Source organism: Suncus etruscus, chromosome 9 (genome assembly GCF_024139225.1).
Source record: "Suncus etruscus isolate mSunEtr1 chromosome 9, mSunEtr1.pri.cur, whole genome shotgun sequence".
Classification (NCBI taxonomy): domain Eukaryota; kingdom Metazoa; phylum Chordata; class Mammalia; order Eulipotyphla; family Soricidae; genus Suncus; species Suncus etruscus.
Window position 1 is genome coordinate 69777064 of NC_064856.1, and position 12588 is coordinate 69789651.

At 42.1% G+C, this 12588-nt stretch overlaps 1 pseudogene; it reads left to right on the forward strand.

Moving 5' to 3' along the window:
- Positions 1-1915: 1915 nt before the first annotated feature.
- LOC126018574 (DNA polymerase epsilon subunit 2-like) overlaps positions 1916-12588 on the forward strand; it is a 29923-nt pseudogene continuing 19250 nt past the window's right edge.

Here is a 12588-nt window from a genome sequence, read left to right on the forward strand (position 1 = left end):
GCATGGAGGTAGGGTGTTTACCTTGCATGCAGAAGGATGGTGGTTTGGATCTCGGCATCCCATATGGTCCCCTGAGCCTGCCAGGAGTGATTTCTGAGCTTAGAGCCAGAAGTAACCCCTGAGCGCAGCCGGGTGTGACCCCAAAACAACAACAACAACAAAAAAAATTCACAATCTGGTTAGTTGGTGTATGTAGCATAATATTGCTCTTTTTCATTGGTGTTTCTTCATATGAATATATAGCAGGTATGCATTTTTTATTTGGTCAGGTATGCACGTTTATTTACAGACAAAAGTATACTAAAAACAGCACCATATTAACAGTACAGTTAGTCGGGCATTTGCCTTGCACATTGTGGACCCAGATTCAATCTCAGGGGCCACATATTATCCTTCCCAAGATCCCATATGATTTCCTGAAGTGATCTCTGTGCAGAGTTAGAAGCAAGAACTGAGCACTGCAGGGAAAGCTCCCAAGTTAAAAACAAGCATACAAGGCGTGGGTGCAGCATACTGTGTTGAGAGAGGGGGCTATCAGGAATTGGCTAATTGCTAAGCCAGGGCTAAGGGAGTTCTGGATCTCCCATTGGACAATCCTTGAAGATGTGTCCTTCCAACTAGAGACTTCAAATTTATTTTATTTTATTTTATTTTTTAGTTTTTGGGTCATACCAGCAGCGCTCAGGGGCTTCTCCTGGCTCTATGCTCAGAAATCGCTCCTGACAGGCTTGGGGGACCATAAGGGATGCTGGGATTTGAACCACCATCCTTCTGCATGCAAGGCATGCCTTACATCCATGCTATCTCTCTGGCCCTCAAATTTTTATTCTCACTGAGCCTCAGTTTTCATACTTATAAACATGTCACATTATTGGGTTAAAACAATAGCACAGTGGGAAGAGGTTTGCCTTGCTTGTGACTGACGTGGGATCGATTCCTGAAATTCCATATGGTCCCCTGAGCCTGCCAGAAATAATCTCTGAGTGCTGCCAGGTGTGGCCCCAACACCCCCCCTCCAAAGAAAACCATGTCACATCGTTAGCTTTAAAGTAAAAATGTAAACCAAAACATCTAGTTAATTTTGAAATTTAGATAAACAATGAATAATTTCTTAGAATAACTATGTCCTGAATATTGCACAGGGTATGCTTACTAAGGTATTAATCAATGTTTATTTGCAATTCAAATGTAATTGTATTTTTATCTGGCAGTCCTAAAAACAGGTCCCACCTGCACTTGAAACAAGCTTAGTGCTACTTTTCAGATGAGTAAATGACATGAAGCAAAGAGTCAAGGATCATTAATGATATGGAAAAAATTTTTGAGCATGCCCAGATTAAAAAATAACAACCCAATCAAATCATACCCAGTAACACAGAAAACTTAAAGCAACAATACCCTATGGTTAAAACAGGGATGGTATGTTAAACAACCTATGTGTACTTGGTCCTGGGAAAAGTCTTTCCACAGCCACATATCAGAACCAGCTGCTGCAAAACAATTGTGAGCACTGCTTTTGCTTTCAGCTTCTTCACAAAACAAAATTTGTCTTTCAGTTAGTGGAAAACAAGTACTAATGCAGGTCTTTCATAAAACAGAATGGCATGAAGGGAGTTTTAAAAAATCAGACCATCAAAAAAAAATCAGACCATCTCTGGTGTTATGTATGTATGTATGTATGTATGTATGTATGTATGTATGTATGTATGTATAATACACAATTACATAACCCAATTGTTAGTGGGAGAGTGTTCTAGGCAGGGGAGTATAGATTGAGGGAAACCAAGGCAGGCCTGAAAGGCAAAAAGCAGGGCCTGAGGTTTGGGATGAGCACCCCTGAGCCCAGTTGGGCAGGATCTTAAAGTTTGTGTCCTCTTTCATCATTATTCCCAAGTCCAGCTCCATAAATGTCTCAATGGACATTAATGTCCATAAATGTCTCAAGCCTTCTGTTGAACAACTAAGTGGGTTTGATTTCCAGGCCCTGCCTTTGACCTTAGGTAATGTATTAATCACTGTGTTTCTATTTCTTTATTGCTTTCCTCCAGCAAGTCCTTCAGTCTAAGTTCCAGATGTAAGGGGGTGACCGAAAAGCTATCTGTTTCTCTGGAGTATGCAATATAAAGAGAGAAGATCCATTCTACAGCTAGCCTGAGAAGGTCTGGTATAGCAGCTTGAGTGCTGTAACATACTAGGACTTACCTCTCAATTGCTCACTAACTGGATGACCTAATGAAATTGCATTCTCACCTTGTGCCTCATTGTCTGAACCTTCCAATGGACAAAACAGTGCCCACCTGACTAGACTTCGCAATGGCAATGTGGTGGAGTGAGCACAGTGAACAGGGCCACACCATTCCTTCCTATTATTCCTAGGAGCTAACATTCATTTATGTGTCCATCCCTTTGGATTGAAACTACAGTACTTAGTAGCCAACTAAAATGTTAGGCTGCCTTATTGGAAAGGGTAATTAGGGGGAAAAATCACTTCCTTTTTAGCTCCTGTGGGGTGAGAAGTACAATAAATAAAGTGATGTCAGATGAAGATACATGTTGCAGAGACAAGAAAATAAGGAAAAATGGGGGGGGGGGTGCGAGCAGAAAAGCCCCCTCACAGTTCTCGTAGAGTGGAGAGAGAGGTAAGGGGCACCCATTGATTAGATGAAAAAGTATTCAAGGTGATAAAGACAGTCTAGTGTGGAGGTTTGGGGAATGGGATCTACCTGGCATGCTCAAGGGACCAGTAAAAAGGCGGGAATGATAGAAGTAGGTAAATTGGGGTGGTTGGACAGCAGATCACTCTGAGCAGGAATGTTCACCTCCTGCTAACACTCTGCATGCAAGCTTGGCTCTTGACAGGAATGCCTTTCTGAGGCATTAAAGGCATTAATGTCTTGGGTCCATGAAGGTGGTGGAGCCTCTAAGCGACTTTACACTCCATCACCCCATCCACCCTGTGTTAGTGAGGTGGAAGCAGTCCCTGAACTCTCCTCATTGCCTTTCTCTGCCTGCAAAGCACATGTTTTCTTTCCCATTCTGGAACCTACATTTGGGACTGCAAGTTTTTCAGCAGAAATAGGACCAGTGCATGAGGCATGTATGAAATCAAGTCTGTGAGTATCAGCTATCCCTTTCAAACAGCATGAGCTTTGTAGGTTCTTAGCAGGCAAAATCAATTCTCATTTGAGGGCTGGTTGTGTATTTGCAAATGTGTCTACTTGCTAAAGCAAGCAGGTAAACCTGTAATCAGGCAGGTAAACCTGTAATCAAGCAGATTTACCTGTAAATCAATACTTGGCTGCACATTCTTGGCCATTCTCTGACACGAGGAGTGAAAAGAAAAATGTGTCTGCAGTCAGGCACGTTTTAAGCTGAGGCAAAACCAGCTGATGTCCTGCCTCCTTGTTTTAGTATTTTTGTAATCCCATGTCTTTTTTCAGTCTCTGAGATTTTCTGTGCTTTTTATCCTGGGTAACTTTGTTAATGATAATCTTGGAAGCATTGTGCTCAAATGCCCGTCTGATGTTTCTAAACCCAAGGAAGACATGGTGGGTCTGATGGTGAAAATTCTTGATGGATTAAGCTACCTTCAAGTCTGGGTTGTTGTGCTGTAGGCTACTGGTTCTATGTTAAATAACCAGCTAACAACAGGCAGCATCTTTAATGAGGCATTTTTAAACAGAAGCACACAGAGGACGAGCTCTGTATTGATTCATGGATGACAATGTTATAACAGAGGCTCACAATAACCTGGCCCCATATGTCCCCTAAGATCAATGGTTCTTCTCTCTTCATTAATTCAGTGTTTGTAGTGACTTGATAAAATGTTTAACTCCCGGGAATAACAAGAATTGATTTTATGAGGTCAAACTTTTCCAGAAAAGCATACTCACCGTACACTGTTAATAACAGGATTTAAGAATGCCTTTTTATACCACCTTGTGGCATTAAATAGTATCTTTCTAAAAAGAGTTCTCACTTGATATAAAGAATATCTAATTTATGTTTTTGATGAAGGTGTCTCTTCACTTTATCCTCAGAGCAAAGTTCATGGAGTCATTTGTGAGAGGAGAGAGGCTGGAAGTTCTTCAGAATCATGGTCCAAGCAGGGAGCCAGTCCAGTGCTGCATTTGACCAATAACTTTATCAGAGGATTTTCTTAGGCTCACAAGGAAACTGCCACCAGGAGGATCTTTGCCAGGTACCAGTTCTGTGCCAGGCTTTTCTGGGGTGACACAGTTGGCTCCAGGTGTTGTGGTACTGGAAGTTGTGAGTACCCATACTTAATGAAATCAGTAACTAGTGTCTTCTCATCACACCTTTTTATATCACTCGTTTTATTTTTAGAATGTAAGGTGACCTCAGTCTCAGAATTGTCCTTTGGGCTGAGGGATCAGTTGCTGGTGAGAGGGAGGACTCCCCCACCTTCCAACACTTGGGTCTTGTCATCGGATGAAGAAGTTGCTGGCAAGAACCTGCCAGATGTAGCGATGCAAAAGAAAGAGTAGGAGGGGCCGAAGTTGTGGTGCAGCGGTAGGGCATTTGTCTTGCACGCGACTGAACTAGGACAGACCACAGTTTAATCCCTTGGTGCCCCATATGGTCCCCTAAGCCAGGAGTGATTTCTGAGAACATAGCCAGAAGTAACCTCTGAGCATCACCAGGTGTCTCCCCCCCCCCCCAAAAAAAAAAAAAAAAACAGAAAAAGAAAGAGTAGGAGTGGTAGGTTGGGAGTTATGGGACCACATTTACATAGTAAAGTATCTTCAAATCCATCAGTGAAATCTATCAGTTCATCTTGACATAGGTCCTTAGTGCTTTACTGTTTCTAAATGTCACTGTTCTTACTGTCACTGTCTACAGAGCCTTGCTTTCTGACTAGAGATTCTTTGTTTCATCTTTGTGGACTCAGTAGCACACAACATCTCCTGTCCTCTCTTCTCTTTCCTTCTTGGTACTCCTTCTTACTGATGTCTTTCCTAAAGCCTTAGCAAATGAGCTTTTCACAGGGGAACTGCCAGCACTTTGGACATTTAGATCAGTTCCTCCTTTCTCTGTGTCCTGGGTGGCCAAGTGCTGCAGTTGTAGCCAACAGTAACTGGTCTCTCCTGGGAGAACAGAGTTACCTCTTTTCCTTCCTTCTCATCCCAAGAAAATCAAGCTCACAGTCAGTAGTACTTCATGCTCTGTAATCCTAGGCATGGTCAAATGTGACTTTATGGGTCAAATACCTCTATGGCCCTGTTCATATGGATAGCATGGTCCTGAAATTGCAATCTGATTTCTGGCTTTCATAAGACCTCGTCATGAGCCCAAAGAATCTGAAATAAACTTTCTTTGATCCTTTTTCCACATCCAAAGTGGCAGATATCTGAGATGGCCTGGCCACCCCAGGTCTGAATTTGTCACCTGAGGTGGTCCTAGAGCCCAAGCTGGTTAATCCTTTTTGCCTCCTTGACTGTTTTCAGTCTTCTCTATTTCCAGGTAAATTTGGTGCCGAAGTTGAGTATAGGAGGGAATGACATAGGGTAGGGGGCACCAAATCCTTTCAAAACATACAGCCCATGGGCTGGAGAGAGAGAGAGAGAGAGAGAGAGAGAGAGAGAGAGAGAGAGAGAGAGAGAGAGAGAGAGAGAGAGAGAGAGGAGAGAGGAGAGAGAGAGGAGAGAGAGAGAGAGAGAGAGAGAGAGAGAGAGAGAGAGAGCTCAATGCACTGAACACATGTTTTACATGCAGAGAATCTGGCACTATATGGTCTCTCTAGCACAAAACTGGGAGTAGTCCTTGAACACTAGTGAATATAGCCTAAAAACAAAATAAGGAATAAAATCTGGGCACTGGGAGATAGTTCAGTGACTAAACTTTTACCTTACAAACACAAGGATCAATGGATTCTTTGTATGTCCTTCCTATATGTGCCAACTGTGATCCTGGCCGCTTGACTATCTGTAATCCCCATGGAGTCCCCATAACCACAGAAGTTTCCCTCTACAGTCAAGTATGTACAAGTACCAGAAAAAAAAAGATGTGTCTGGATGTACATGGAATTTATCATGCTGAGTGAAATAAGTCAGAGGGGGAGAGAGAGACGCAGAATAGTCTCACTCATCTATGGGTTTTAAGAAAAATAAAAGTCATTTTTGTAACAATCCTCAGAGACAATGAGAGGAGGGCTGGAACACCAGCTCACTCCATGAAGCTCACCACAAAGAGTGGTGAGTGCAGCTATAGAAATAACTACACAGAGAACTACCATAATCAAGTGAATGAATGAGGGAACTGGAAAGCCTGTCTGGAGTACAGGTGGGGGTGGGGTGGGATGGAGGGAGATTTGGGACATTGGTGGTGGGAATGTTGCACTGGTGAGGGGGGTGTTGTTTACATGACTGAAACCTAATCACAATCATTTATGTAATCAAGATGTTCAAATAAAGAAGAAAAAAAAAAGATGTGTCATCCTCAGTGAGCATTGCAGTTACATGTTGGAGTATTGCAATTTTATATGTGATCCCCAGCAAGTACCACAATCAAGCATGCATGACCCCTAATTATTGTAACAGAAGGAAAATTAGAGTAGGACATAAATATACACACAAATAAGTAGTAGGATCTTATATTATAAAAAATGCTATTTTTATTTTCATAGGAACCTATACCTGGCAATCCTCAGGCCTTACTCGTGGCTCTGTACTCTATCTTCTTTATATATATAATATTCTCTTAAAATCTTTAAGATTGGGAATAATGTATCACTATTATGTCCATCTTCTTTTTAATTAATAAGTTTAAATGAAGGGGCCGGCGAGGTGGCGCTAGAGGTAAGGTGTCTGCCTTGCAAGCGCTAGCCAAGGAAGGACCGCGGTTCGATCCCCCTGCGTCCCATATGATCCCCCCAAGCCAGGGGCAGTTTCTGAACGCTTAGCCAGGAGTAACCCCTGAGCATTAAACGGGTATGACCCGAAAAAACAAAAATAAATAAATAAATAAAATAAGTTTAAATGAATCACCATAAAATACATAGTTAAAAAGTTGTTTATGATTGAGTTTCAGTTATACAATGTTCCAACATCCTAGCCACATTTCCCATCACCAATGCCTTCAGTTTCCCTCCTGCCCTCCAACCTCCCTCCTGCCTGTAGATACTCTCTCTGTCTCTGTCTCCCTTCCTTTTAGGCACTGTGGTTAATATATTGTTATGCGATTAGTATCATGCATATCACTTTACCTCCTTTCAGCCTTCTTGTTCAGAGTGATCTCTGTCTTAATTTGGTGATTCTTCATTGAGCATATTGAAGCTGTTGAGCTCTTTGATAGGACTATCTCCTTCTTTTGTCATTCAATTAATAGACATGAGCCATCCATTATTCAAGAAGCTGAGATTTTAACAGAACACAATATAAGGTACCTGAGTTACTGTGCTGATGTGCTAGTGGCCCATTACAGACAAACTTGTACAGAAATAAACATACCGTCTAGAAAATAAAGAGTGTCATGTGGGGGCTGGAGAGAGAGCATGGAGGCAGGGCATTTGCCTTGCATGCAGAAGGATGGTGGTTCAAATCCACAGCATCCCATATGGTCCCCCAAACCTGCCAGGAGCGATTTCTGAGTGTAGAGCTAGGAGTAACTTCTGAGTGCTGCCGAGTGTGACCCAACCAAAACAAAACAAAAAACCCAAAAGACCAAAAACACAAACAACAAAAAAAGCAGTGTCATGTGGACAACTGATGGACTTCTCATCTTCTGAAGTTTGGACCAAAGCCACTTTTTCCATGATATTTCCCCAGCAGGCACTGACTCTTTGGTCTTGTCCTAACCATGGATAGGCCTGGACTGTAGCCCTTGATTTGTTGTGATCTATTTCTCTGTAGGCTACTGTTTCACTGATCAGGGTTTTGATATCAGAGACTACAACTGATCTTCATTTCCTCAGCATCAGGGAGAGGCCTTTGCATGGTGTGAGGCTAATAAGTGCTTGATAGATGAATGAATGTGAAAATGAATGAATCAGGGGGTGGATACGTCCTCTGTGAGTCTGAGTAAGCTGCTGTGCCAATGTACTGAGTGAGTACTTAGAGCCAAATCTGAACGTCATCTCTCAAATGAATTTGACTTGCAAGTATACTGAAAAAGTACAGTGGGATGAATGCCACTTGCTCAGCCAAACCTCACTACAAAGTGCTAGGGAACCCCAAATGTATCAGACTCTATATCCGCACAAACGCAAACAACCATGCCCCCCTCTCCTTGTTTAGAGCTTAAACTGAACCTAAGCATCTGCTATCTGTTAAAATTTCCATCTGAACTGAAGTTGCCCTCTCCTCTGACATCAAATTTCATTTAGCAAAGTACTTACAAAGAAAATCAAACCTATATTTCATACAAGAACATATAAGGAGTTTGAAAACACTTCCAACCCTGCTGAAGTCAAGGCTTCATTTCATTGGCATCCTGCCCTCCTGACAGCCTGGCTAACTTATGAGGGAAATGATGTCTCACTTGACAAATTAACAACCACAAAAGGGGGCAGGACCAGGTCTGTGACCTTGCTTTCAGTGAGCAAACATACAATTAAGGACTCTTATAGCAGTTAGGGGTTACCTGGTGATGTTGGTTAATATACTTCTTTATCCTAAACTTGCACATTGTGGGGTTTAGAATAAAGAACTCAGACCTCCTAAAGTCCTACATTGTGGATCCTTGATGCTTTTTAGTTCAGAGCTACCACTGCATTTAGTTTCAGAAATAACATCGAGTTTTTGCAATGCCAGAGCTAGAACTCAGAGCCTTACACATAGGCATGACACATACTCTACTACTGAACTCTGTCCTCAGCCCAGCAATTGCTTGTTGAGCTGACAGACCCAGGATATTATGCTTAGCTTAAAGATAAAGAAATTGGGGCCAAAATGGGTATCATGACATGCCCAGCCCACAAACACTTACTTGTCTGAATGATGGAAACCAGACATTGATTTTATTTTATTTTAAAATTTAAGGAGCCATAGAAATAGTGCAGAGGGCAGGACACTTGCTTTACACAAGACTGACCTGAGTTCAATTCCTGGCATCCTATGTGGTTCCCTGAATTCCTTCAGGTGTGAGCCCTCTGCCCTGAGTACTGCAAGGGTGGCCCAAAAGCTAAAAGAAAAAAAAATGGTGCTTGTAAAGAAGGCAAGCTAGGGTTCAAGGTGGGGAGGAGAAACTGGGAACATTTAATTTAATAATTGGGGAGGAATATTAAGTGTGATTAATAGTAATCATAAGACTACTGAGAATCTAATAAATGGGTTCAGTGCACACAACTTAATGTCTTTACTGAATGAATGAATGAATGAATGAAGGCACTTGGAAGCGTTAATCTCTCTGCAACTTCTCAGTGTATCATTGTCAAGGAAACAGCAGTGACTGAGCTCACCGCAGCCTACCTTGAGGTTATTCAATCCTCTGGCTGCCTTTTAGAGAGGAGGAGCATTTTTTTTTCCAGGAGGCATTCCTGTCCTACACCCTCTATCCAAAACAATATATCCAAATCTGGGCAACAGATTCTGGGTGGGGCAGTGTGAGATGCACCCTAAGGCTGAGTGTGAACACCCAGAGCAGATGAGGGTGTTTAGGGGTGCACAAAGTCAGGACCAACAGAGGCTGGGTCACAATGACAGTTATAAAGGCCAGAGGTGTGTGTGAGGGGGTGGGGTGGGGGGGGAGGGGGGTTGTAGAAGCAAGATGTTAGCAGTCCAGTCCAAGTTAGGGTGATCGGTTTCCAGCATGTAGGTATTTGTTTACATGGCTCCCTAGTGCTTCCCAGCTGACCATGGCTGTTCTCTAACAGTCTGTTTCTTGGTTTAAAAAAAAAAAAAGCATTGGCAGCAACAATGATTAAAAATGTCAAAAATAATTTTACATCTCTGATCTCAGGACAACTGTAAACAGTTCCAGTTTGACTCATGAAGCCAGCAAATAGATATTGGTCCCTACTCAAAAATGACCACTGTGGTTATTATCTGAGTACCACAGAGTAAATTCCCTCAATTTAAAAAATAATAGTACTCTTTCCAGTGTACTGATAAACTATTTACTAAAACACACCAGTGTCTTTATCATCTGTGCTAAAAATAGTGCTTGTCACTTGGTCAGTGCTCAATTAATATTTTTGAATTGCTGGATTTATATATAGGTTAATCAGCCTTATCATTTAATAAACAAAAAAGCCACTTAGGAAATTCAGATTTGGAGGTCTGGCCCCAAGATGTCTTTACTCTCGAGGTCAAAGGGACTCTATAAAGTTCTTAGACTTTGGGGCTTCCCAAACTGGGACATTTGTAAATAAAATATAAAAAAAAATAAATCTTAGTGGAAGAAGGTAAAAAAAATTTTTCTAGCTATTTACCTTTCTAAGTGAAAAGATGGAAGAAGTTAGGACCAACCACTCTAATATCAGAAAACATTTTAGACACTCCAATCACAGAAAAGGACAAATTTCAAAGAAGAATCATGTACATTTTATCTCTGGAAAAGCCACTGCACTGTTCTTATTTTTTTTTTTTCTTTTTCTTCTTTGTTGTTATTGTTTTGTTTTGGGGCCATACCAGGCGGCGGCACTCATGGGTTAATCCTGGCTCTACGTTCAGAAATTGCTCCTGGAAGGCTCGGAGGACCATATGGTATGCCAGGGATGGAACGCAGTTCAGTCCCGAGTTGGCCGTATGCAAGGCAAATGTTCTACTGCTGTGCTATCACTTCGGCCCCTGATGAACTTGTTTTATTTGATTTGGTTTTGGGGCCACACTTGACTGTTCATGGCTTATACCAACCACTCAGGGGTCTCTCCTGGCAGGGGTTTGGTGGAGGAAGGAAAGGGGACACTACACATTTTAACTGTGCAAGGCAAGCACATTGCTCACTGCACTATCTCTGTTCTCAACTGATCAGATTTGAAAAGTCAGATTGGGGGTCCAATGGGTACCCCAGGAAAAATCAGGCTCTCAAGTCTCTGCGTCCTTTTTTATCTCTCTGCCTTTCTCTACTTTCTTTGTTCTCTCAACTTTTTTTCCTCACATCTGTCAAGCAGACACGAAGCTCCAAAGATAAGAAGGCCATGTGCTAGTATTGGGTCTCAGGGGAATGGAGAGATTGTACAGCAGGAAAGACACTTGCCTTGTACACAGTTGACCTGGGTTTAATCTCTGCTATCCCATATGTTCTGTGAGCCTGTCCTGAGTCCAGAGCCAGAACTAAACACCCAAGAAACATGGGTGTAGCCCAAAACTAAACCAAACAAACAACAAAAATGAACTGGTCTCAGGTAGAAAAGACAAGCTCTTCTAAAAACCAAATTTCTAACTCTAGCAGAGGAGAAAAGAGTTAGACTAGGGGACATTCCCAACTCCCCACCAACCTTGTTTATTAGATTCTCAGTTGTCAGTTTATGATTTCTATTAATCACATGCACTAACCATCCCAATTATTAAATTATAAAGGCATGCATTCCCTTAGCCAAATAGAATAATCATTTACTAAAATAAATTAACTTATAGAAAAGCCTTCCTTCTACGGCGGCTGAAACTCAGCATAACGAGTTTATCAGGCTTAAAAAGGAGCCCAGACAGGCCCTTTTTTCAGTGAAATAAATACACTGATTACAGTGAAGCTTATTCCTCTGGCATAGTGCCATGTGCTGTTTCTTTAATAAACACAGGCAAGTTGTTTCTCTGTTTTCGATAGAATTTATCGAGGTTCCTCCACGCAATTAACAGGCCTGGTGGGAGAGGGGGGGGAGGACGTGTTCTTACCAGCCTCCTCTTGCAGGAACTCAAAGTTGCTCATTTGGGGCTTTCTTTGTGCTTCAATAGTCCTGCCCATCCAAGGACTTGGCACGCAGATCTGATTTGTGTTGACAGTGCACTTGCCACCCCAGGAAAAGCATCTCCAAGATGGCAGCTTTAGTGGGGAGGGGGTTCTGTCCAGGGAAAACAGTGCTGTGAGTGGAAACTCCTCAGTTCCGGCCCAACCCGGCAAGGGAAGAAAATGCTCCCCTTCCTTCCCTAGCCCTTTTCACTACATATCTTCCAGATGGGTTCCCATTTTTTTTTTTTTGAGAATATGGTCTCTCAATTGCATGCTTGGCAAACAGGATTCTTGAGTGATTGGGAAATCAGCCTAGAAAAACATGATTCTTTGTGTACCCCCTAATCTGCATTCCCAGTTTCACATGTTTATTTATGTGCTGTGGTGGAGACAGAGATACTAGAGATTGACTTTAGAACTTCATGGCAGAAATGCAGGTTCTCTTTCACTGAGGCCACATTGTAGTTATTAAATTAATTTTATTAAAAATATTTTTTAGGCTTTTGGACTACACCTAGTGATATGCACAACTCACTTCTAGCTCTATGCCAGAAATCATTTTTGGCAGTGCTGAAGGTGGGGGACGGAGGCATATATGTGATGGTAGGGACTGTCAACCCAATTAATTTGGGGGTGGCACACCCCGTTGTGCTCAGAGCTTACTCTTGGCTCTGTGATCAGGCATCACTTCTGGTGATGACTTAGTGACCATATGCAGTTCTGGAGATCAAATTAGGGTCA